The sequence below is a fragment of the Apis mellifera genome, linkage group LG10 (assembly GCF_003254395.2).
Source record: "Apis mellifera strain DH4 linkage group LG10, Amel_HAv3.1, whole genome shotgun sequence".
In the NCBI taxonomy this organism is placed as follows: Eukaryota; Metazoa; Arthropoda; class Insecta; order Hymenoptera; family Apidae; genus Apis; species Apis mellifera.
The window spans coordinates 4,250,432-4,274,639 of NC_037647.1; the positions used below are offsets into that span (position 1 = coordinate 4,250,432).

General features: G+C 33.3%; 1 protein-coding gene across 8 annotated transcripts in view; it reads right to left on the reverse strand.

Annotated features, from left to right (window-relative positions):
* Positions 1 to 24,208, reverse strand: part of LOC409869 (kinesin 3A) — a 91,498-nt gene that overhangs the window by 39,009 nt on the left and 28,281 nt on the right. The window contains exon 8 of one of the 8 annotated variants that reach the window (XR_003305437.1): positions 23,957 to 24,125. The exons of 5 other annotated variants lie outside the window; for them this stretch is intronic. The gene's annotated coding sequence lies outside the window, so the exon portion shown is untranslated. Of the gene's footprint in view, positions 1 to 16,259; positions 17,398 to 23,956; positions 24,126 to 24,208 lie in introns of those variants that run through there. 2 more of the 8 variants (XR_003305438.1, XR_003305439.1) reach the window with 2 other exon arrangements.

A 24,208-nucleotide genomic window follows, 5' to 3' on the forward strand; every position in this document is an offset into this window, starting at 1 on the left:
TCCCCACCCCAAAGCTCGAGCCGATTGTCAATGCGAAGCGAGCCATTTTTATCGTCTAATTTGTTAATTGGAAAACTTGGGGTTTTTTTTATGTTTTTAAGAAAGGAATTTTGGATTTTATTTGTTATGGAATATATTCTTTTTCTTTTCACGAGCGAATGAAAATTCGTGAAATATAATGAAAAAATTTTGTGAACTGTTTAAATCTATGGAAACTGAATTATTGCATAAATCCTAATATTAATAAATAATTTGTAAACTTTTTTTAATTGCAAAGTTTACAAAGTTCATATTATTGTAAAAATATCGAGCTACAATTAAATGAAATGACTGTGTAATATTCTCAATTTCGATTTTTCATGAATCTACTTGAAAAAGTGTGCTAAGCCCATTTCGTTGAGCTTATTATCGTGGATGGATAAAAAGTAAGGGAAATTTCATCGTGAAATTATCGCTCTGATAATACAATTTTCCTTATATTTTCCTTTCCTTAATTTTATTCGATAAATATTTTAATCGATGAAACGTAGAAAATTGCCATTCGAGGGTGAATAAAAATTAAACGAGAGGGAAAACTTTGTCGTTTTATATTAAAATAATATTCAGAGGATATTCTTTTTTATTATTCGATTCTTTTTTATTACTAAAATAATAAAAAATATATTTAGATATCTCGTTCCGTTTCGTCTTCTCTCGCAACTTCGTTAAAACTCTCTCCTACAAATTCAACGAAGAATCTCATTTTGCAAACTAGAGATAATAAACCAAGCAGAAGTTTTCAAGTATTCGAGGATATTATCAAACGTAACAATTAAGAAAAAGAAGAAAAATGACAGGAGAAAAAGTTGGATAAATTGTCCACGAAGCGGAGAAAGAGAAAAAAAGAAAGAAAATAGAATGAAGGAAAATGTGGCAAAAAAAAAAAAGAAGAATCCAATTACAGTTGCATAGCTGTGACAGGAAAATGCGTTTTTGGGTCGAGTTGTCTAGGAAAATTCGTTTATCCTCTCCCGTGGAGCGGAGAATCGCAATTCAACGACTTCCCGCTCGTGTCGGCGATATTCGAGCAATAATTAAAGATGATCTTCCTCTTTTCCCATCATCATCGCCAGTGGCTTTCGATAAAATCTCTATTTATCAATGCAGGTTAAAAAAAATATTCGCTGACGAACGAGATCCGTTATAAAATGCTTCTCTAAAGTTTCATCCAATATCAATTTTAATTAATTACAGTCTCTATAAGTGGCAGCACTTTTAGAAAGAAGGCTCTGCCAATTATTTTAAAAAGAAAAAAGGGAGAAAGAAAATTTTGAAGATAAGTATTAATGATGAATACTTGAATATTTTCTAAAAATCTATTAAATAAGGGAAATTAATTAATCAATTATATTTTATATCAATTCATATTCAATATCAAAGTTTAATCAACCTGTTAATGCAGAAAGTTTAATGAAAGGATTGTTTTAAGCATTTTGAAATTGATGGAGAAATAGCCATTTGAGCGAAATATTATTAGATTTGTGAGCCCTTTATCGGCTTTGCGACCCAATTCACCTCGAGTTAAATGTAACTTTATATCATAAAGAAATAAAGTGAATATCTCTCCGATATCCGATATATCATAAATTACGAGATAATGAGGAACTTTAATTTCTAAAATCGATAATAAATATAATTGTTTAAACTAATCAAATATCTATCATCCAAACCCTTCATCGTATCCTGCATTCTACGATCGAAATATTAAATTATTCCAACAAAATTACACATTTATATACCGAGTAAAAAAGTATTCTAAATCACTACTAATAAAGAAGATTCTTATTCCACCTGTCCAATGAAACAGAAGAAAATAAATTAAAAAAAAAAAAGGCTACTTAAATCCATTCAATTTCAACATCCACGTATTTTCCACTGCTTCGAGAACCAATTGAAGAAAAAGTAACTCTGTAACTGATACACTTGCACTTTCTCCTCGCAGAATGAAAAAAAAGAAGAAGAAGAAAGAAGAGAAAAAAAGAGAGAGAGAGAAAGAAATCCAATAATCGTAAGACAATGGAAAGCAGAGGAGCGATTTCCAATTTCAGAAACGAGAAATTTCAATCGTGATTCTGTCCCCCTCGATAAGCTCGAAATTCATACCGAGATTGAATCTGAAAACGACGAGCGATTAATCCTCATTCGATGACCATCCTGTCGCCGTTTCAACGAATTAACACGGCCAGTTAATTAATCTCGCCTCCCTGTATACGAAACAGCTGTTTTGCATTCTCTGGCTGCGAGCCATTCGTCCTCGCCCCCCCGTCACGGTTCGTTGTCCATCTCATTATAATCGCGTTTTTCTTTTCCTCCTTCACTTCTTTATTTCTTCGTCTTATTAATTGATCGATACTGATTTCTTAAAAATTCTTTTCTTTTTATTTTTCTTCTTACGAGAGTGAAACTCTTTACGAAAGTGAGCCAACTATTTGAAATTCTACTCGTGTGGTGTATATATTTTATTGGAGAATCTCACACTGTTGAATTGGTAAATTGTTTTCGATCATATCGTAATTTTTACGATATTTGGATACAGTAGTAGCGGTCGGTGATGTTGCACACTCGTTTTCGAGAGCTAGGATCTATAAAAATGAAATAATAATGTTAATTATATTAATGATTTTCGAATAGTGGAGAATTATATGGAGAATCGAGATGCATATATATATGTGTTATTTGAAATAGAAATCGAACGACTCCCACGAAAACGACGCCCACGCCTTATTTTCGATTAACAAAATGAGATGGCCGGGAATAATTTGCGCGATATCTGCGTCTGGAACAGGTTCGAGAATTTATTAAAGAAATCACGGCTTTCTTTAATCGATATTTCATTAATGAAAAAAATGTTTCGAGAAGAAATTGGAAATTTAAACGTGTTTTCCCAATTTAAATCGAATCTTGCATCACCTCTTACCTTTTTTATTCTCATTTTTCATAAATTATCCACGCGTGTGATTTTCGAAGGAGAATCTCCAGAGAGAGGAATACGAGAATTTTGATTTCAAACTGGTCCTATTCATTAGTATTCCACGTATTGTGCTCGCAAGAAGCACGATTTTCTTCGAAGCAATTTACATATCTCACCAGAGAACTTGTGCAACACCAAAATCCAAATATTTCTATTCCTAAAAAAGTATTTATTATTGTAAATTAAGAGAATCTATATATTTATCGAAATAACTTTTTTAATAGGTCACTGTGGACCATCTATACATACATTCTTAATCACGAATTCGTATTCTATAAAATTGAAGAAGCGGCTGGATAAATCTCTTATCCAAGATTTTACAAGAGAATCGCGAAGACAGTCGAAGAGCTCGTATTCAAAGAGCAAAGCTTAATTAAGAGCGGTAATCAAGGAGCTTTATTAACCTTGGAAGTTAAATTCGCTGAAACGCGGGCAAATGATCGAGCAACGATCCTAGCAAAGAATCTACAAAGTGGGCCAAATTGCATTATTCTCCGCGCCAATGAAAAAAAAAAGAAAGAAAGAAAGAAAGAAATATCTAGCGTTGTTTGTTTCTCGAAAATAAACCTCGACGAATTTTTATTCAATTTCTTCTTTTCCTTTTTCTTCTCAAACAAGAGTCAAGAGAGAGAGAAAGAGAGAGAGAGAGAGAGAGAGAGATTTTTCCAGAGAATCGTGTCATTCAAACATTTAATAATCGTGAGAAATGAAACGAGGGAAACGTGAAATAGCTTTCTCGTTGTCGCTTCAGTGGTTCAGCAAATTGTGATTCATTCTCTTTGAGAATTGTGAACGGGAGGAACGAGGAGATTGCTACTGGATCGACTTCACAAGGGAAAAATCTTCATCTCGTGTGTGTAACTAAAAAATATATTACAATTAATTAATATATTATATCATTATTATAATTAGAGAATATGAATACATTTTAAAATTGTCTACACTATATATAAAAAAAACTTACTGAACAAACTTTCTTATATTCTACTCTAAAAATTTCAAAATCAAAATCTATTAAATCCAATACATCACTAACTGAACAAACTTTTTTATATTCTACTCTAAAAATTTCAAGATCAAAATTTATTAAATCCAACACATTACTATATGAACTTTATCATATTCTACTCTAAAAATTTCAAAATCAAAATCTATTAAATCCAACACATCACTAATTGAACAAACTTTGTTATATTCTATTTTAAAAATTTCAAAATCAAAATCTATTAAATCCAACACATCACTAACTGAACAAACTTTTTTATATTCTACTCTAAAAATTTCAAAATCAAAATCTATTACATCACTAACTGAACAAACTTTGTCATATTCTACTCTAAAAATTTCAAAATCAAAATCTATTAAATCCAATACATCACTAACTTTGTCATATTCTACTCTAAAAATTTCAAGATCAAAATCTATTAAATCCAACACATCACTATATGAACCACAGTCCCTTTTCTTCACTTATCTTACTTTTATTTTCTTAACAATTACTAAATTATAATTACTTTATATTTCTAAACGAAACTTATATTTAAAAACGAAACTTTTCTCGATTAATTTCCTCCACAACTCGACTCGAAACGTTCGAGAAAAATTCCTCGTTCGAAACGTGTCAATCATCAAAATAATCCCTTAAACCCGTATCGAATGATCCTCTTTTTCAGTAGAGCGGCAAAGATTGATAAACGAAAGGCGCAAGACACGGAGGATCTCGGCCGTTGGCCTAAATACAGGCGAGGCTTGACGTTAATTTAACGGGCGGAGGCGGGTGGGCGTTTTCAATATGTTGAACGAGGAGGATCCTCGCACCTTCGAGCATGAACACGGCCTTCGAAACGGGTCGGTTTCCCGGCCTCGAGATTAAACTAGCGCGAACACCCTCGGGAAATGATCCATCGATGGCCGTGGGAAGTACTGGTTTTTCGAGGCGTCGATGGTAAAGGTGAATAAAAGAAAAGGGATATAGTTGGCAGACTAATGAGCTCGCCTCGAATCGAAGAGTTATCTTCGGACTTGCCTTTATAGAGGATTTTTATTCCCCCCTTTGTGGGGAAGAAATGCGTTTGATTCGTTTGTTTCGTTTCAAGGAGTTGAATGTACAATTGTCCACGATACGAGGGTGGATCTTTGAGTTGTTTCATTAGGTAAGTTTATTTTAGATTCGTCTGGACAAGATTGTAATAATAACTAAAATAATTTGTAATTTCCTATCTGTTCGTAAGAAATGCTACTATTTTTATAAAAAATAGTAACTGTTAGTATATAGTGAATAAATATTTTTATATTGTGATATTTCCAAATCTTCCAAATTTATCCCTGATAGAATAAATTCACTGATTACAATTTCGAATTTCACACATAAAATCTGAATCAAATACATCAAGCCAAATCTCAAAATTAAAATTATTTTCCAACCCCAGCTTCAACCCTTTCAAATTTCTTTCCTATAGATATTGAATATCCCTGGAAAAAATGGATAACAAAATTGATTAAAATTTCGAGTCGCGTCAAAAATCTAAAACTACCCTCTCGAAAAAGAGATGGGGGAAAAAATAAAATTGCCTCTCGAAACTCGATGAAATCCACCACTTTGGAAAGTGCAAACCACCGACAACGGTGAGAAAATTCGATGAGAGGTGTAGAGTTGCACAAGGCCTCGGGGGTTGTCCTCCACCCCTATATAAAATCGAGCTCGAAACGAGGCTCGACTTTAACGACTGAGACAGTGTCACGTGGCAACGAAAAGCAAGACGAATTCTGGCACGGGAAACGAGGCTTTAACAAGCGCAATATGTAGAACAGGGCTGTGAAATATTGGGCCGTGGAACGTGGGGGATGAGCGAGGAAAGGTATTCCTAGACGTAATTCCCTCGAAACAATGTTACGCGTACACACTGCGATATTACGTGTAGTTTGGGGATGGTAGGCGAGCGTGGCTCAACGAATTTAGAGATTTTGCGAACGGGGAGTGGAAAGATTTGTAGGCGATGGTTGAAAGGCGTAGGAGAAATGAAAGAAATTTGCGTGGTTTCGAAACGTGGAATTGGAATGAAAAAGAAATTTGAATTTATTTTGAAGTTTCAACGGGTTTCTTTCTTTCTTGTATATATTTGAAAATTTGAGACTTTGGAAGATTGGAAGATGATAAAAAAGAAGTGTATAAATTCGACGATTTGAAAGATTTGGAAGGTTTTAAGAAAGTTAAAAAAATTGCAAAAGGAAAGAAATTTGAAAATTTTACGAATTTCAACATCCTCGCCAATCGTCACAAGAAACAATGCTTCAACTCCAATAGAGAGTAACCTCAAAAATCTAAAACTATCCTCTCGAAAAAAAGATGGGGGAAAAAAAAAATTGCCTCTCGAAATTCGATGAAATCCAGGGAGGTTTCTTTCTTTTTTGTATATATTTTTGAAAATTTGAGACTTTGGAAGATGGTAGAAGAGAAGTGTATAAATTTGATTTGAAAGGTTTGGAAGGTTTGGAAGAAATTTAAAGGTTAAAAAAATTGCAAAAGGAAAGAAATTTGAAAATTTCACGAATTCTTCGTCTTCGAAAATTTAAAAATGTATGCAATCATATCCGAATCTCAACATCCTCGCCAATCTTCACAAGGAACAACCCTTCAATCCCAATAGAGGGTAACTCCAATAGGAGTTTCTTTTTTTTTGGTATATATTTTTGAAAATTTGAGACTTTGGAAGATGGTAGAAGAGAAGTGTATAAATTTGAAAGGTTTGGAAGATTTGGAAGAAATTTAAAGGTTAAAAAAATTGCAAAAGAAAAGAAATTTGAAAATTTTACGAATTTCAACATCCTCGCCAATCTTCACAAGGAACAACCCTTCAACCCCAATAGAGGGTAAGAAGAATCAGCTATTCTTATATCTCGCTCCTACGTCTATTAAAAAATGAATAACGACCTTTTCAAACCTATTCAAGAGAAGTTTCCCTCGTTTGGAGGGGGAAAACAGAATGAAGAACGAGAAAAGGATGAAGATAGAGAAGAGGTAGAAGGAAACGTGAAATGCAAAGTGGAATTTCGAAAGCTATAGCGACAGGGTAAACAGAGACAAGCCTATGAAATATGAAAGTGAATATATAAGTATTCCCACACATGATGCAAATCAGAGGAGACTAAGTCTATAAAGAAGCAAGAGAGATTAAAAAAATACTATTTATCCATTATCCTTTCTGCAATGTTTTCTTTGCTTCAAGATGTTAATAGATTTTTTGTTAAACTTATAAAAATCAATAATCCATGGAGAACAAAATGTTAATATGACCATCGTTGTAAAATAGAACATCATATAAGATGAATATATATATAAATTAAAAATTAATATCAGATATCTTCTTAATGATATACAATTTTTCACAACACATACCCAACATCAAATCCAATCTATAAATGTTTTTCCTTAAAATACTGGAAAATACATTACATTCTTTTAATTTTCAAAATTTATATGAACAATTCCATTAATCGAAAAATCTACCAAATATATTACATGGCATGTGCTTCTATTCAAAGATGAAATACGAAATACGAACACGAATATGCACTTAAATACTTACACGTGTGTACGTGTGTAAAAAAGGGTCGAGGATAAAGAGGCGAGCAAGATTGAGATTCAATCTTTATCCATCCCTTCCTGTCATTTTTCTCAGTTTTCAACCGGTGAACCGTTTCGAGAGCGATATTTTTTTTTCTTTGCAAAACCACCTTTTGAGAATCGAAGACAAAGGTTGGCTCGACTCGATACTTCGAACCAGACTGATAGAGCACAAAGAAAGAAAGGTGGAAAGAGAGGGGAGAGCTGGTTGAAAGGTGGAAATGGGGTGGACAGAGGTGTTCATTAGGAATGGAGAAGAATAACAGGTCGTTCGAGATTTTATTTTTTTCCTTTTTTTTTTTTGTGAAATATAACGATTGAAAGTTTGGAGAAAATAAAGAAGAGATTATTATCTTGAAAATGTTCGTACTTTGTCTCTGGATTTTGCGATTGTTAAAATATAATATAAAGTCTTATAATAATAAAAATTTAAATGTTGGAATTTTGTGAAAATTTCAGACATTGGAAGATTGAATATAAAGTTATGAACGAAAAGTTAAAATTTTGAAAGTTTCGCAATCTGAAAATATACAAATTTTGTCGACTCGCGAAAACTTGAGAGTTGAAAAGAGTTGGGTTGAAGTGATGAAAATTAAAACATTAAAAATGTTAAAACCTTGATAGTTTTGAAAATTTTGAAAATGAAAACTTTTTTCACTTATGAGAGGTAATCGCAACGAAAAATTCGGATTCTCTTCTCTAATCTTCCCATTCTTTATATTTCAAGTTCGTAAACTCCTCGAAACTTATCTAACTTTAATTAAAATACTTTGTATAATCTTTGAAAAGGAAGAAATCTTTCTCAGACTGGCCTCGTTAAAAGTTCTAACAATGAATCGTATTGTATCGATTCACAATTCCTTTTCTAAAAGGGAATATTTACATATTCCCACGAGTTCTTCTTTTTTATTTCTGATTATTTTCTAAAAAATTTATTGGAATATTGGAGAAAGAAATTATAAACTAAAAATACTCCCTGTGAAGTATTAACAATTATTTAACCCACTTTAAAATTAGAAACTTTAGAAAAAGCACTATCTTAACCAAAATATCGACGTCAAGACATATCTTGAATTTTGTCTCCATTGTCTCTGGAACATCGGTTTGCGCACGCAAAGTGCACGGTGTTGTGGGTGTTCGTGACGAGGAGGGTATACATTATGTGCTTTGATAAAATTAGAATCTGTCTGAGTCAGTGACAAGCAACAATGATTTATAAGTAACGAGTAACCATGTTTCATCTTTCTAAAAAAACTTTTTAAATTCTTCGACTTTCTTTCCCCTTTTTAATTAAATAATAATCTTCGACGTCACACGGATATTTGTTAAAAATTTAAGAAATTATTAAGAATCCCTTCGAATAAATACTTTTCAATATTGCACAGACTGTACAATGCTGTGTCATACGTAATCACCAAATTGTGACTCACCCCATCTTACGTGTCCACTGCAACCACCCCAACTATACTCTAACTTTATCGTATTTCCCCGAATTTAAAATCCTCGAAATTTCATGCTAAACATACCTCCTTTTAATTTCTCCAATTATTAATAAAATATTAATCACAAGATAATTACATAAACGAGTAATAAATTATAATTTCGATACCGAATAAAAAGGAATAAAAAGGAATTCGTGGATTAAAACAACAATCATTAACAAAGTTACAATAAGAAACGTGTATATATATATATCTAATAACTCTGTACTTTTCCTCTCAATTTTCCATCGTCATCCACGATGTTTCTTCAATGCTTGTTTGAAAAGAAAAAAGAAAAATACGAGGCGGGTAAGCTCGAAAAAACTTCAAGCAAAGACAATGAGACGATCACACAGAGGTTGACCCCGCGCCTTCTTCCTTTATCTCTCGGCGAAAGGAGGGAAAGAGGCGGAATAATGGTGGCCCAGTATGCAAAGAAGGGTCGGAGACAAAAGGCGAGCAAGGGAGGGAGAGGAAACGCGAGAGAGAAAAAGAGAGAGAGAGTGAGAGTTTTCCTCGGCACGCTAGTTTCCTAACTACCGTGAAGCTTTTTCTTCGTCTTCCTGTCACTGGTGCTCCACTTTTCGAGTTCTCGCCCCATCCGAGCCACTTGACACGCGTGTTAAGTGTACGAACCCTCTTGGCCTCCCCCTCCCCTCTATCCGTGTGTCACGAGTAGCTACTGTTACTACACGTCTCTCCAAAAAAAAGAAAAAAAAATGGAGTCATCGATCCTCTTCCAAACAACTCTAACGAGTCATTACTCGAGCCGGTTAGATGATCAACATGATTCATTCGTCGTTGAGGGGTTTGAAATATGAGAAATATTTGAAATCGATAATGATGATAATTGAGGAAGTGTAATGAAATTCTAGACAGGTGAATTTTTTGGAAGATTAATTTTTAAAATTAGGTTCTCTATAAGTGGAGTTTTAAATAGGATTAGAAAAGAAGACTGTTATAATATAAAAAGTAATGCGATCGAGAAATTATTTTTCGAGAAATAAATATTTGAAGAAGAAACAATTGAGGCTTCCATTTGGAAGAAATTCTTGAAGCTCAAAAAAAAATATTATGAGAAATAATATGTTGGATATAACTCTTCGTTATAATATTAATATGCATCTTTATTTTTTGCAATCTGTCCTCTTAACGAGAGAAATTTCCTTTGGAATAAATTCGTTTCAGAAAATAATGCAACGGATAAAACGAGAAGATAAAATAGAAGAATAACTAGATATGACGGAATAATTGTTGCAATAAAAATTACCAACGAATCACGTTCTTCTCTAAAACGTCCTCGTTATAAATAAATATTCCACGAAACTTCAATCACTAGCGAATTCAAAAACTGAAGCGAGAGAGAGGAGGGGTGAGAAAAAAAAGAAAGAGTTGATTTATATCCCTCTACCAACAATATCAAGCGCGAAAACAGCGTTATGAAGATAAATAGCCCGCATATTTCACTGCTCGCCAATTTCTCGCGTGTGACAGACAGAAACCAGAGATTAAAAAAAGAGAAAAAAACAAGGGAGAGGAGAAAGAAGGAGTAAATCGATCGAAGATCGTCTACGCGCAGAAATATCGATGCGTGAAAAATCTTAGCCCCGAGATAGCCTTGTGAAATCTTGCTAAAATAATGCCAGCAAAGGAAATACACGCGGTGGCGCGATGTGAAACGTTATTTCCGTCGAAAGGGTTCGTGACTGGCTTTTATTGACCCATGGGAAAATCTCTCATCCCCCTGGAATCACGGTCCCGTGAAACGAATCGACTGGTCGGCTGAATAAACTTCTCCAACCCTGGATACAAGATTTCCTTCTCGTCGTTGCAAGAACGACGATTCTTCTCAATGATATCTAATGATGAAAACGATGATGGATTGGATCGAGTCGATCTCTCTTTCACCTCGTTCAGGTGAATTATCGAAATATTCAAAAGTAAACTTTAAACTTTCGAGATCGAAAAATTCTAAACTCTTAAAATTTGAATTGGAATTTGAAAGGGGCAAAATTGTTGAAATTTCAAAAAGTCGTTTGGAAAGAAAGTATATATTAATTCCACGAATTTTTTCTTTTTTCCTATTACACTTTTATTACTAATTTTATGGTACTTTTTATTAGACTTTCTTATAACAAGTTCGTCCTTCCGTTACACACAGTAATTTGATCGTTGAAATGGAATACACTTTCTATTTCAAAGAAATACAAGAGAGAGGATTCTTTTGAATCTGACAGATAAAGGAAGAGATTCGATTATGAAACGTAATAAATTCTCTATCGGAAGAGATAGATATACACGGAAAATCTAGTTGATGAAATTTCAGAGAAAGAAGGGAGTAGAGTGAAGAAAAAATATTTCAAAGACATTCTAATCTAATTTTGAATAGAAGGGGAAAAAAAACACTGTCACGAGATGGATTTACTCAAATTTTGATTTGAATAAATTAATTAATCCTATCAGAGTTTGAATTAATCATTTAATTCAGTATGACACGATTGTGAAATATTCAGATAGATCCAAATCGGTCAATATTGTAAATGCTGCTAGAATGCATGTTTGACAATCCCCTTGTGATCCATTACATACGATGCCACGGCACAAAGTGTTTCTGCTTCATTAAATTGGAACAGGAAGAGGGAGGAAACTCTCGATCGCTAGAATTAGATTGGATAATTAAACTTTAAGCATTGCATGTTCAATCTATGAACAGTCACATAAGAATATTTTTTTTTTATGATCAATGACACAATATTTAAAATTAAGAAATTTTTATTTCAACTTTCTTAAAGAAATCAACAATTTGGAAATTTCAAATCCCTTAAAATTAAAAATACTTCGAAATGCTTTCACCTTTTCGAATTCAAAACCAATCCAACATCCCTCCACGTTCTTCAACTTCCTATAAAATAAAAATAAAAATCCAATAACAATTCCACGCAACGAAGAGAAAACGATGGAATCATTTACAATGATCAACGACACAATATTTAAAATTAAGAGATTTTTAATTCAATTTTCTTAAAGAAATCAACAATTTCGAAATTTCAAATCCCTTAAAATTAAAAATATTTCGAAATGCTTTCACCTTTTCGAATTCAAAATCAATCCAACATCTCTCCACGTTCCTCAACTTCCTATACGTAAAATAAAAATCCAATAACAATCCTACACAACGAAGAGAAAACGATGGAATCATTTTACAATGATCAATGACACATATTTAAAATTTAAATATTTAAGAGATTTTTAATTCTTAAAGAAATCAATCCAACATCCCTCTACGTTCCTCAACTTCCTATACGTAAAATAAAAATCTCACGCAACGAAGAGAAAACGATGGAATAAAAAAAATCCCATAAGAAACGAGAGCACATTTTGAAAAAATTTCGGTTAAAAATCCTTTTCTATCTGTCTATATCCCCTTTCTCGATATCCATATTTGCATTGGGAAGACGAAAAAACCCGGTGAAATTGAAAAGTGTTCGACAATCCATTCGATCATCTAACCGATACGATACGATTCACGTGCTCAACACTTCGACTCTCGCGAACTGAATCTATCCTCCCCCTCCCTGCGCCACGTACGCCTTTAAGACTTATGCAAACACGCGATATTTCGACGATGCAACCCCCAAAGCAGAGCAAATTTGCCATCCATCGGTCGTTCGAATCAAGAATTACACTGAGTTGGGGAGCAAAAGAGAGGGATGAATGGCTTCTCCTCCACCACAGTAATTGCTTCTATTCAAGAAACCTTGCGATTGGGGGGAGGGATGCCTCTGATTGCAAAGAATTCACGATGGAGGTTACACGCCAAGGGTTTCTTAAAGAGTTTTCTTCTTTTTGGAAGAATGCACGTGGGTGATTAATTAAGATATGGGGGGACGAGTATTTTAATCAACGTACGAAGAGTTCTTTTCTCTCCTTTTGTCTGATTACTGTGTCTCTTTTTTCTAATTTATTTCATTTCTATTTTTATAGTGAAAATATAAGAAGCAAAAGGAAGGATAAAATTTCTTATTGCTTCTCTCCTAATTTCAACGATAAATCGAAACGATACTTTGAAAAAGTTGCCGAAAAGTCGCATAGAAATTGGTTTTTAAAATTAGTACCGATAGTTGGAAGATATTTCGAACCATTTTCAAACTTTCGAAAAGCAATGAAATCCGATTTCAATATTTTCTACTGGCTCACTGTAGAACGTTTTTGAAACCTATCTCAAATCTACTTTTAAAAGCACAAGTATCTTCACGTGCAATAAACTTGATACGACAACATAAAAGGATATTTAAATCCTCTTTCTTCGCAGCAAGAAATATCTCTTGGAGTAGCAAATATAACTTTTCTACACAACTTGTAAAACGTGCATAGAATATCAAAACATGGAATATCAAATATTATAAAAATCTAATTTGACTTTTATAATTATTAAATTCTATTAAGAATTATACACTTCTGATTAAAATTTGGAAAAATCATAAGGAATATTTCCAAATTCTAAACACCATCTCAAAACTTTCTCAAAAAAAGTCTTCTTTGCGAAGCAAACTCGAGCAAAACATCGACACTTCAATTTACTTTCTTCGAGGAAACGAAGGGGATCCGAGTTCAAAACTTAATCGTGATTTTCCGTTGCAAAACTGGAATAGGGGAAGTTCATGCAAATATATATTCATCAACTGTGAAACTATGAACTAAATCGTGCCACGAAACTAAGCGCAACAGAAATTGAAGAAACTGACGTAAACAGCATCCGCGAATAATGATCGAGCCAACGTATCCCTTTCAGAGGCAACAACAAGAGGAGGAGAAGCCCGAGCAAACGTCCAGAAACATGATCCAACAAGGCATGTACACACACACATAAAGTGTAATAAGTTTATCCTCTATGCAGGAGTATAGTTGGCAAATATTTTTCAAACTGTTGAAATTATTAAAATTTTTATTTTAATGTTTCAAACAAAGATTCAATATTATTATTATTTTATTTGGAATCAATTAGACTGGACTAATCAATGCAGATTTTAATCCATCACTAAACTATTTGTGATCAAAGATTGTTAATTTGAGAAATATATCTATAATTTGAATAAAATTTATCATATGAAAGAAGGACTCTTTTGTTCTCTCTTATCTTATCTTAAGAGTAATAGCAAAGTTATTTCTATAATTAAAATGTTTATTTTGGAACTTGTTTAAGTTTCTCTTTCTCTCTTTCATAAATTAAAACAGCTATTAAATAAGTAATAACTTATAAAATTTTTCAATCAACAGTTTGAAAAATGACTTCAACCCTCTACAGCCAACTCCACAATTTAACCATACATTCCCTACAACATTTCCCATGAAACGAATCCAACCGAATACAACACAATGCACACAAGCTTTCAAAGCAAACTCGTAGAAAGTAACAAGCTCCATCTTACTAAGGAGTCGACTATCTGAACGTAAGCTGCAGCCCACGAGTCAGAAACGAGTCCATGAAGGTAACAGAATGTTCGCCGCCATTACACGGAATTACGCGAAACACGAGACTAAAGAAAGAAACTAAAACGAAGAAGGAAAGTGAGTGAAAAAAGAAAATCGAGCGATGAAGTCTGGAAAAGACTTAAAAAGAAAACGTAAAGAAGAGAGAGAGATTGGAAATGGAGAGAGAGAGAGAGTTGGAAAAGAAGAAAATTAAGAGAAAGAGAAGGTGGAATCGTCCTTGCCATTTTCGTCCTCGACCCGAGAAAAGACCGCATTAGATGTCCTTTCCACCCCCTACCTTCCCTCCCTCGCCCTTCTACCTTGCCTAGTGGCCTGCTTTCCGACCGCAAACCTCGTTCGTACCCCCTTTTGCCAGGGAATTAAAAAGAGGTAAGAAATGTGTGTGGAAGAGAGAGAGAGAGAGAGAGAGAGAGAGAGAGAGAAGAATGGAGCGAGAGAGAAAGTAACGAGGTTGGTGAATGAAAGAGAGAGAGAGAAGGATGATATAAGTGAGTTAGTGAATAATTAACACTAGAAGCTCGGATGCGGTCATTTCGACGTTCCTGCATTTTTTAACCTTCGTTATTTTCGTCCTCCTAGCATTTCAACTATTTGAAGGTCTATGGATTATTATTATTATATAATTAAAAAATTGCTGATGCGATCCCACGTTAATTCTAACATCATATCCCATTTGTTCGAACAGAAAGTATTAAGAAATATCTGAGAAATTAAAGAAAACTAGGAAATACGAGAGGGATTACAATTTCTAAAGTTTAAAAATCTTTCGAAACTCAAAAAAATCTCTATGAATCATGAAACATTGAAACTCACACGTGTCAATTAAAATTTCGATTCTCCAAAAATTTCAAACCAATTCGTGAAGTTTCTTCGAATCTAAAAAATCATTCTCGAACCATGACGAACCTTAAATTCCTTTTTTAAACACTCAGCTAGAAAAAAGGAAGAAATCATGAAGAAATTACGATCGAAAAGATTAAGGGGATGCGAAAAAGGGGTATAAAGTGATGAAGTGTGTAAAGTTGACAAGTACGACGTTCCGAAAGAAGAGATATGTTTGTTCGGAAGTTGTTATCCTGAGTGCAATAAGCACGGGGCTTGAAACAACGGATAATCCTAGAATAACATTTCTTTAATGCCTCTGGCAACAATTCAACTACTTATATTTCTTTCGCAATTGAGTTTTCGTTCGTCGTCGAGGGTTGGTTTAAAGGGCTCACTCCCTGTGAGATCGGCTCGTTTGAATCGTATGATAAATAAGTTAGAGTTACTGTACTCCTGAAATTTTTAAGTATTGTTAAATATCTTGAATAAAGTAACAAAAATATCGTTACCACGAAATGAAACTTGTTTGTGCATTCGATCATTTTTTTTCCCCCCATTTAAAATTACGAATTTTAAAAAAATTACTATAATTGAAATTTTACAAATACTTTTAGACAACTGTAAAAAAAAAATACGTATTTTTTAATTTTAAATTAGATCGAAATGAAACTTGTTTATACATTCGATTATTTTTTTTCCCCCCATTTAAAGAAATTACGAATTTTAGAAAAATTACTATAATTGAAATTTTACAAATAGTTTTAGACAACTGTAAAAAAAAAATACGTATTTTTATAATACTATTTTATAATATTAAAATTAGATCGAGCACAATTGAAATTACTTATTTTTGACTATTCCAGAAGAGAAATTGAACGACTATGGATATTAGGGACGAGTTTAGACTTTCACGGTTTTATGACCAGAGAAAGTTGTCGCTTTTGAAGCGCTCCACCAAGTTCTCCATACGTAGCAACTTGGAAATTGAATCGCTCGCTATTCGTCGCTATTGTCGCGAACGTCTGTCCGTCTTCATTATGCAATTCAATTTCCGTGCAAATTCCCTTTGCCAGCCAGGAATGCTAAAGCGCAATTGGTCCTTTCCTCCTTCTCCTCCTCCTTGCGAGTCAAGAAAAAGAAATTGTTACTTTTTGTCCAACCCGTTTTGTGGAACAATCTCATTAGATAAGAATTGCGTTTGGGGACGTTTGCTCATTGTTTGAAGAAAAAAAGAACGAATACACTTACTGAAAGCAAGAAAGGGATCTCGTATGAAATAAATTATCCCTTTTATATAAAACTTGAAATAATAAGAGACAATTCTAAAACTTCCCTTGAATATCCAAAATTTCGAAATTTTTTGTAAAATTTTAAATCCAAGAATTCAAATTCCTCCAAAAAAAGTTCGCATTCTTTGAACATTCCAAAACGTCCTTTAACAATTTAAAAAAAAAAAAAATTCGACAAATTTTTCTCCCTTCCTTCCTCAAAAATCTCAAATCTAAAATTCAGAGAGGATAAAAACATCCTTCCCTAATTGCATCCGCAGAGGATCGCCAAGGATTCACACCTCGTCCCTTCGTCGAAAAAAACAATTGTCGCTCAAACAGTCCTGTCACGAAATATTCTTCTTCGTTAATTGTACAACGTGGCGACGATAATGTTAATGTCCACTTGCCAGGAATCGCAGGCAACGAATCAGAGAGGAGACATACGTCACCGTTTATAAATATAAATGCACACGATACCTGACTACTTCGATTCCTTCCTTCCTCCCCTTACATTCCCTTCAAGGCAGCTTCTCCATATTCAGGATGACATCCTTCGAGCATCTCGTCACTTGGTCGATCGATAAATATTAAAGAAGATAAATAGCCTTGCGATCGATTAATCGAGACGAATGACTTTTACGATTTTTTATGCAGTTTGGATAGATACTTTGGATACTCGTATTTCTTACATACCTGAAAATTTTTACATTTTAATATTATTAAGAAATTAATTATTGATCTAGATTATTATTGTGAGAGATTTAAAAAAAGTTTCCCCTCTTCTTCAGTCCTGTTGTACAGGAAAAAATATAAATCCTAAAATCAGCAAGATGCATCTACTTTTTAATATTTCCAATTTTATAACATATTTCAATATTGGATACAAGTGAAAAAATTGTAAAATTATCGTCGATACATTATCATTAATACATCGATCGATTTATATTCAAAATAAGCGAGTGTCCATCGAAATAATATTTTTATAGATAAAAATGGACGCTTTTATTGCTTACGAAAGGCAGAAAAGACAGAATTGTCCAATTACATCCGAGTATCATCTTTCCTTATCGATTCTCTATTACATATCCGACGATGTTAAAACACGACACCACCCTCGCAGTAATCTCGCTGCAACGATGGATGCGAGAGGAAATTTCCACCACCAATATCCTCCTTGCAGATATTATCTATTCTATTAAAGCTTCTCGTCTTCAGCGCACACTTAACACGCGTAATGCAAAATTTCATCTCGGTGGAACGTCAAACGGTATCTGTGTTACGATGGATACCCTTGGGCAACGTGAAATCCTGTTCAAAAGTGTTTCTCTCTCTCTCTTTTTTTTATTTTTATTTTTATTTTTATTTTTTTTTCTCTAGGATGTTAAGAAAAGTTTTGAGAAGAGCCTTCAGCTTAGAAACTTTTCCATGCCAACTTTCGTCGAGGGTAATTTTAATTCGCGTTATGACTTCGTCTCGCTATGTATCGGCTTTTACTACTAAAGGATATTATGTTGAACATTCTAAGAGGGGAAGGATGTAATTTTTCCAACTTGTACGTCGAGAGAAACTTTTCTTTTTTTCTTTCTTTTCAATCTTGAATTCCTATCATTTGATTGGAAATGATCCAGAAAAATTTCAGTCGGGTTAATTAATTTTTCAATTACATTCATGAAATATTAGTTGCAATGAAACTTTTCTTTTCAATAATCGTCGATATTTGCACAATCGAATTATTCGTTCAATGATTTCTATCTCTTTTCTCTTAATATTAATCAAACTTCTCTGGAATTTAATCTTGTCACATTTATGCTTCATTCGAATATTATAACTATTGTTATGCACTAAATTAATCACTAAACAGATTTCCTCAAATCATCAATCACTTAACATCACTTCTGTTTCGATATTCACTCTCGATCATTTACGATGATCTATCAATTATTAAACTTCACTCAAGTTAAACTTTGAACAACATTTCCCAAATCATCATCATTCATTCCTGTACATTTCTGACATTTATCACAATAATTAAAAAACATCCATTCATCTTCTTCCATCATTCATTATAATCACATGGAAATCATTGATATTCTTCAAATTCTAAATCGTCAAACTACATCCAACGTTTATCAAACGATCCTTAAATCACATCAATGATCAGGATTATCCATCACCAAACATTCTTCAGCTAATCCATATTCTTCTTATCAATTATTGAATTTCACTCAAGTTAAACTTTGAACAACATTTTCCAGATCATCATCATTCATTCATATATTCATCCATACATCTTCTTCCATCCTTATAATCACAAAGAATTGATATTCTTCAAACTCTAAATCGTCACCAAACTACGTCCAACGTTCATCTTACACAAACGATCCTTAAATCTCGTCAATGATCAAGATTATCCATCACCAAACATCTCTCAATTCCTTCATTCAATCTTAAATCATAGTTAATCCATATTCTTCTTATCAATTATTAAACTTCACTCAAGTTAAAAGTTTTTGAACAACATTTCCCAGATCATCATCATTCATTCATATATTCATCCATCTTCTTCCATCCTTATAATCACAAAGAATTAATATTCTTCAAACTCTAAATCGTTACCAAACTATGTCCAACGTTCATCTTAAACGATCAGGATTATCTATCACCAAACATCCCTCAATTTCTTCATCCAACCTTAAATCATAGCCAATCCATGTTCTTCCAACGAGCATCACAATCGAATCAGGATTACATCGATAATCGATTATCCCTCCAAAACTACAAAATACACAAACCACTGCCCACCATTCAACAACCATAAATTGCCTTAAATCCCCCTTACGATTCTCTCGAAAATCATCATCAGTCATCGTCAACCACACTGCCTCTTTAATGCGCGACATAAACGCCTCCGGAGGAGATTCTATTTACACGACCTCATACTTGTCGCCACCGCCAACTCGTGGAAAACTGATGACACACGGGGTTAAGGAAGGGAAGCGAGCGAGCAAGAGAGGAAAATTGTCGAGTGGAAATGCTTTGGCAAACGAATCCATGCGTTTATTACGCGGATCGACTGACTCGAAACACGCGTCATCCTTTGGATTTTATCGTCACGATACCGCCACGATTTACGATCACCATTGCCTCGTTGGACCGGGCAATAAAAGTCCGTGTTATTGGCAGGAAGCTGCCGTTACGTTATTACGCACGAGTTCATTATTTCCGTCTGGCGCTTGTACATCTCGATGAACGACAAATAGTCTTGGATTTCGAGGGATTTTTCCTTATGCAAATAAGGAAAAATCCCAATGGTAATAATACAGAGATCTCGATTCCTCTCGATATTTCTTCAATCCATTAAATCCGTTTCGAGGATTTAAATTGGCAATATTAAATCACACATTGTTTCTCTAACATATGCACTTCGAATATCTAATCCAAAAAACTTAAATCAATCTCAAGTATTCAACAATTCCAATATTTCTTCAATAGCCTATTATCTCATCTATCTCCTAAAGAAAATCTCAATCCGAGAAATATAACCTCTCCTCATCGTTTCCCGTTGGATGAAACTTTCTCGCGGGATGAGAAGAGTTTCTGTAAAACGTCTGATATTCGGAAACGAGGGTGCTCGTTTTGGCCAGGATGGCGCCGAGGGAGATCCACTCGACGACGAGCATCGCGGATATTTTCAAGCACCAAAGGAGGGAGGGGAAGAGGATGCGTTTCCAGCTCGTAATTCGCCAACCGGTTGTAAACGTGTTTATACACGTGTCTATGTGAAACATGATTGCACGTGTTGATTGGCAGTTGCATCGTGGAAAAAAAAAGAAGAAGAAGAGCGTTTGCATCGAGCGTCAGAATGAGTCAGAACGAGGCTCGAACGTGCGTCGAACGAACGAGATAGGATCCGAAAAGGGGCTTTGCTGGAAAAATTCACGGGGACGGGCCCGTGTTTTCAACAAAGACCGATTATTTATTGCTACGGCTTGCATGCATAGATAGTATGCGTACTAGGGGAGGAGAGGTTTGACCAGTTACTCAGCGTTGCTAGATGGTATGGATTATGGGTAGGCCGATGGTATTCTCTCTTCGTTTTGTGAAATTTATCGTGGCGAGATTTTCTTTTTTTTTTTTTTTTTGTATTATAATTGATGATGAAGAAGATCGGATGATTGGAAATTTCTTGACGTTTTTGTTTCGTTTTGAATGTTTAAAAATGTTTAAAATTTTCTTCTCATAAAAATGTAATTTTGTAACTTTTTTAATTGTTTTTCGTTCCATGATTTTATATCTCTCGTTTAATATCGGGATGTAAAATCAGTTGGAAACGAAACTTTATTTGGATATTTCGGGAAAATACACATGCGAGAGCAAACAAAAGCAATTTTATATATTAATACTAAAACGCAGTAGCTTTCGAAGCAACCAAAACTTGTCAAAAATATTTTCAAAATCCAGATTGTAACTTGAAAATACATTTAATATTTGTATACACTACTTGTCATACTAAAAAATCTAAATCGAGATATACATTTTATTTATAATATTCTCCTATTTTATGAATGAAAACAAAAGTGCAAAATTATTATTTAATAAAAACGTTTCGCATAAGTCTAATTTAACCAAACTTAACAATAATTAAATTTGACGACACAAAAAATGACTATTCGAAATCCCTTTCAGAGCAATTTGCCCCAAAATTGACAGAGATATAAAAATACAAAAGATTAAAATTTCTACGAATTACATACCGATAATAAAAATTATTCCAAAAAAAAATATGCGATTCAATAATATAATCGGAATTTCATTATCGAATAAAACACGAATAGTCCTGCGATTTTTAAATGCAAACTATGCACACATCGATCCAAATTAATTTACAAAATATCCACAATTGCGCAAATATCCCCAGTTTGGAAGAATGTTCTACAAACGAAATGGGAAACAATCGTGCGCGGAACGCACGTGCACGGAAATGAATCAGAACGCATGAATTTGCAGTAGTCGAGGAAGATTTTTATCGAGCGCTAAGATTGGTTAAGATCCATTGCACAACAGAAACATTCTGCGCAAAGAATTATTGATGTAATGGAAAAAAGAAATTGTCCACCGTGAAAAGGGAAATCTATCTATCGAAACTTCAATTCATCTTTCGATCATCTTTTGCGTAACACTAATGCGTTTTCTGAAAGTGAAAACAAAGGCTGATCGTTTTTCCTTGGAGAAAGGGAAGAAGATCACGTGGACGTGAAAATCACGGGCTATTAAGCGTTTAATTGATAAGAGACTGATTAAAGGATTCGTTTAACGTATTATGTAAATTATTATAATTTAATAAGAGATATAATAAAAAAAAAATCGAGGAAAGAATTGAAAATTCTTACCGAATAATGATAAATTGAAGTAATTCTTTGTGAAACAAATGAAACGAATTCGAAAGTTTTGTAATTAAAATTATTTTATCGAATTTTCCATTTTTTGCAATTCCATTTATAGATTCGAATTGGGAAAGCATTCGATTTTATTTTAAATTCCTGTTTTGTCGAAACTTTTTCAAAGTTGTATATATATATATATATTTCGTTTATTTTTTTTCAACAATTTTAACTAGAATTCCGTAAACAAACAAAAATTGTCGATTTCGTTTGGAGAAATAAGTTAAATAGAAAATCAGTCACTGTCTGGGGTTAATTTGAAATTCAAGTATCTTCAATTAAGTACATTATTTATACCGATTAATTACAGGATACTACGCCGTGACCGAACTTTTTTATTTTTTTCAAATTGAGATTCTACGTGGCATCGATTACCAGCTCATTTAACGAACTATTTAAATAAATAAATAAAATAACGATTAACGACGCATCCGCGATAAAGAAAAAAAAAAAGGAAAAAGTAAATATCTGAAAGAAAAATTTCAAAAGCAAAGATCCACGAATGATAAAAAAGAAAAAAATTCCATTTTCCACTCCTATAAAAACTCCGCTTTAATATTACTTTATTTAAAAACGTCGAAAACGGAATATACGCGAAACGTTCTTGATTTCACTGCAAACACACAAGATATATATATATATATATATATATAGATTTATGCACGATTACGACCCTGTACGTCGCCGCGAGGCCTCGTGAAAATGGGATACGAGGAAGAGAAAAATTTCTGAGCGACTGTTTTATGACAAGGAAAACAAGGAAATTGTCCGTGACACAGATGGATTCATGGTTCGAGTTGGTGAACGAGTTTTAGAGACCAATCGATTACGAGAGAAACATTTCAATCTGACCGCCCTCCACCTTCCCACCAATCTGCTCGATCGCTAACAAAACGGTAAATTGCATCTTGACGGACAGTTTTCGATATCCGACCTAATTTCTCCACACCTCTTCCCACAAAATATTCTAAACCATCAATTATTTCACTTATCATTCCCTAAGCTTTCGATTCCTTTACCTTCTCCCTCCCTCGTATTATTCCATAGAATTTTAATCTATTATTATTTACGATATTCTAATCCAATCATTCTAAAATTCCAATTAAATTCGAGAAACCAAAGATCCATCTTCTAATATCCAAATAAATTTCCTCATCGTTGTTTTAAATATTTAAAACGTACGAAGATTATTCCAATTAAATTCGAGAAACCAAAGATCCATCTTCTAATATCCAAATAAATTTCCCCATCGTTGTTTTAAATATTTAAAACGTACGAAGATAATTCCAATTAAATTCAAAAAACCAAAGATCCATCTTCTAATATCCAAATAAATTTCCTTATCGTTGTTTTAAATATTTAAAACGTATGAAGATAATTCCAATTAAATTCGAAAAACCAAAGATCCATCTTCTAATCTAATATCCAAATCGTTAAAAAAAATTTTAAATATTTAAAACGTACGAAGATAATTCCAATTAAATTCGAGAAACCAAAGATCCATCTTCTAATATCCAAATAAATTTCCTCATCATTGTCAAAAAAATTTTAAATATTTAAAACGAAGATAATTCAAATATATATATTTTTGTGGTTAAAAATGAATGATTAATATACATCTAAAAATTCCAATTAAATTCGAAAAACCAAAGATCCATCTTCTAATATCCAAATAAATTTCCCCATCGTTGTTAAAAAAAATTTTAAATATTTAAAACGCACGAAGATAATTTAAGTATATATATATATATATATATATATATATATATATATATATTTCTGTAGCTGAAAACGATGAATGATTAACATACATAGAAAGCATCCTCGCGGAGCTTTGACACGCTGACCCACTTCAGAAAATTTTATCCTCCGCTCGATTATCCTCGACACGTGCCAGATCCGAAACGTCGACTGAGATAGGTCGAACGTTTCATAATTTATGAATGTCTGTAGTCAACGGTTTGGCGGCCTCGTTATCACCTCGTTTTGATCGCGTTTCAAAAAAATAACAGAAATATATAAATATATATATATATATAAAACTTTCACCCTTACAGAAAATT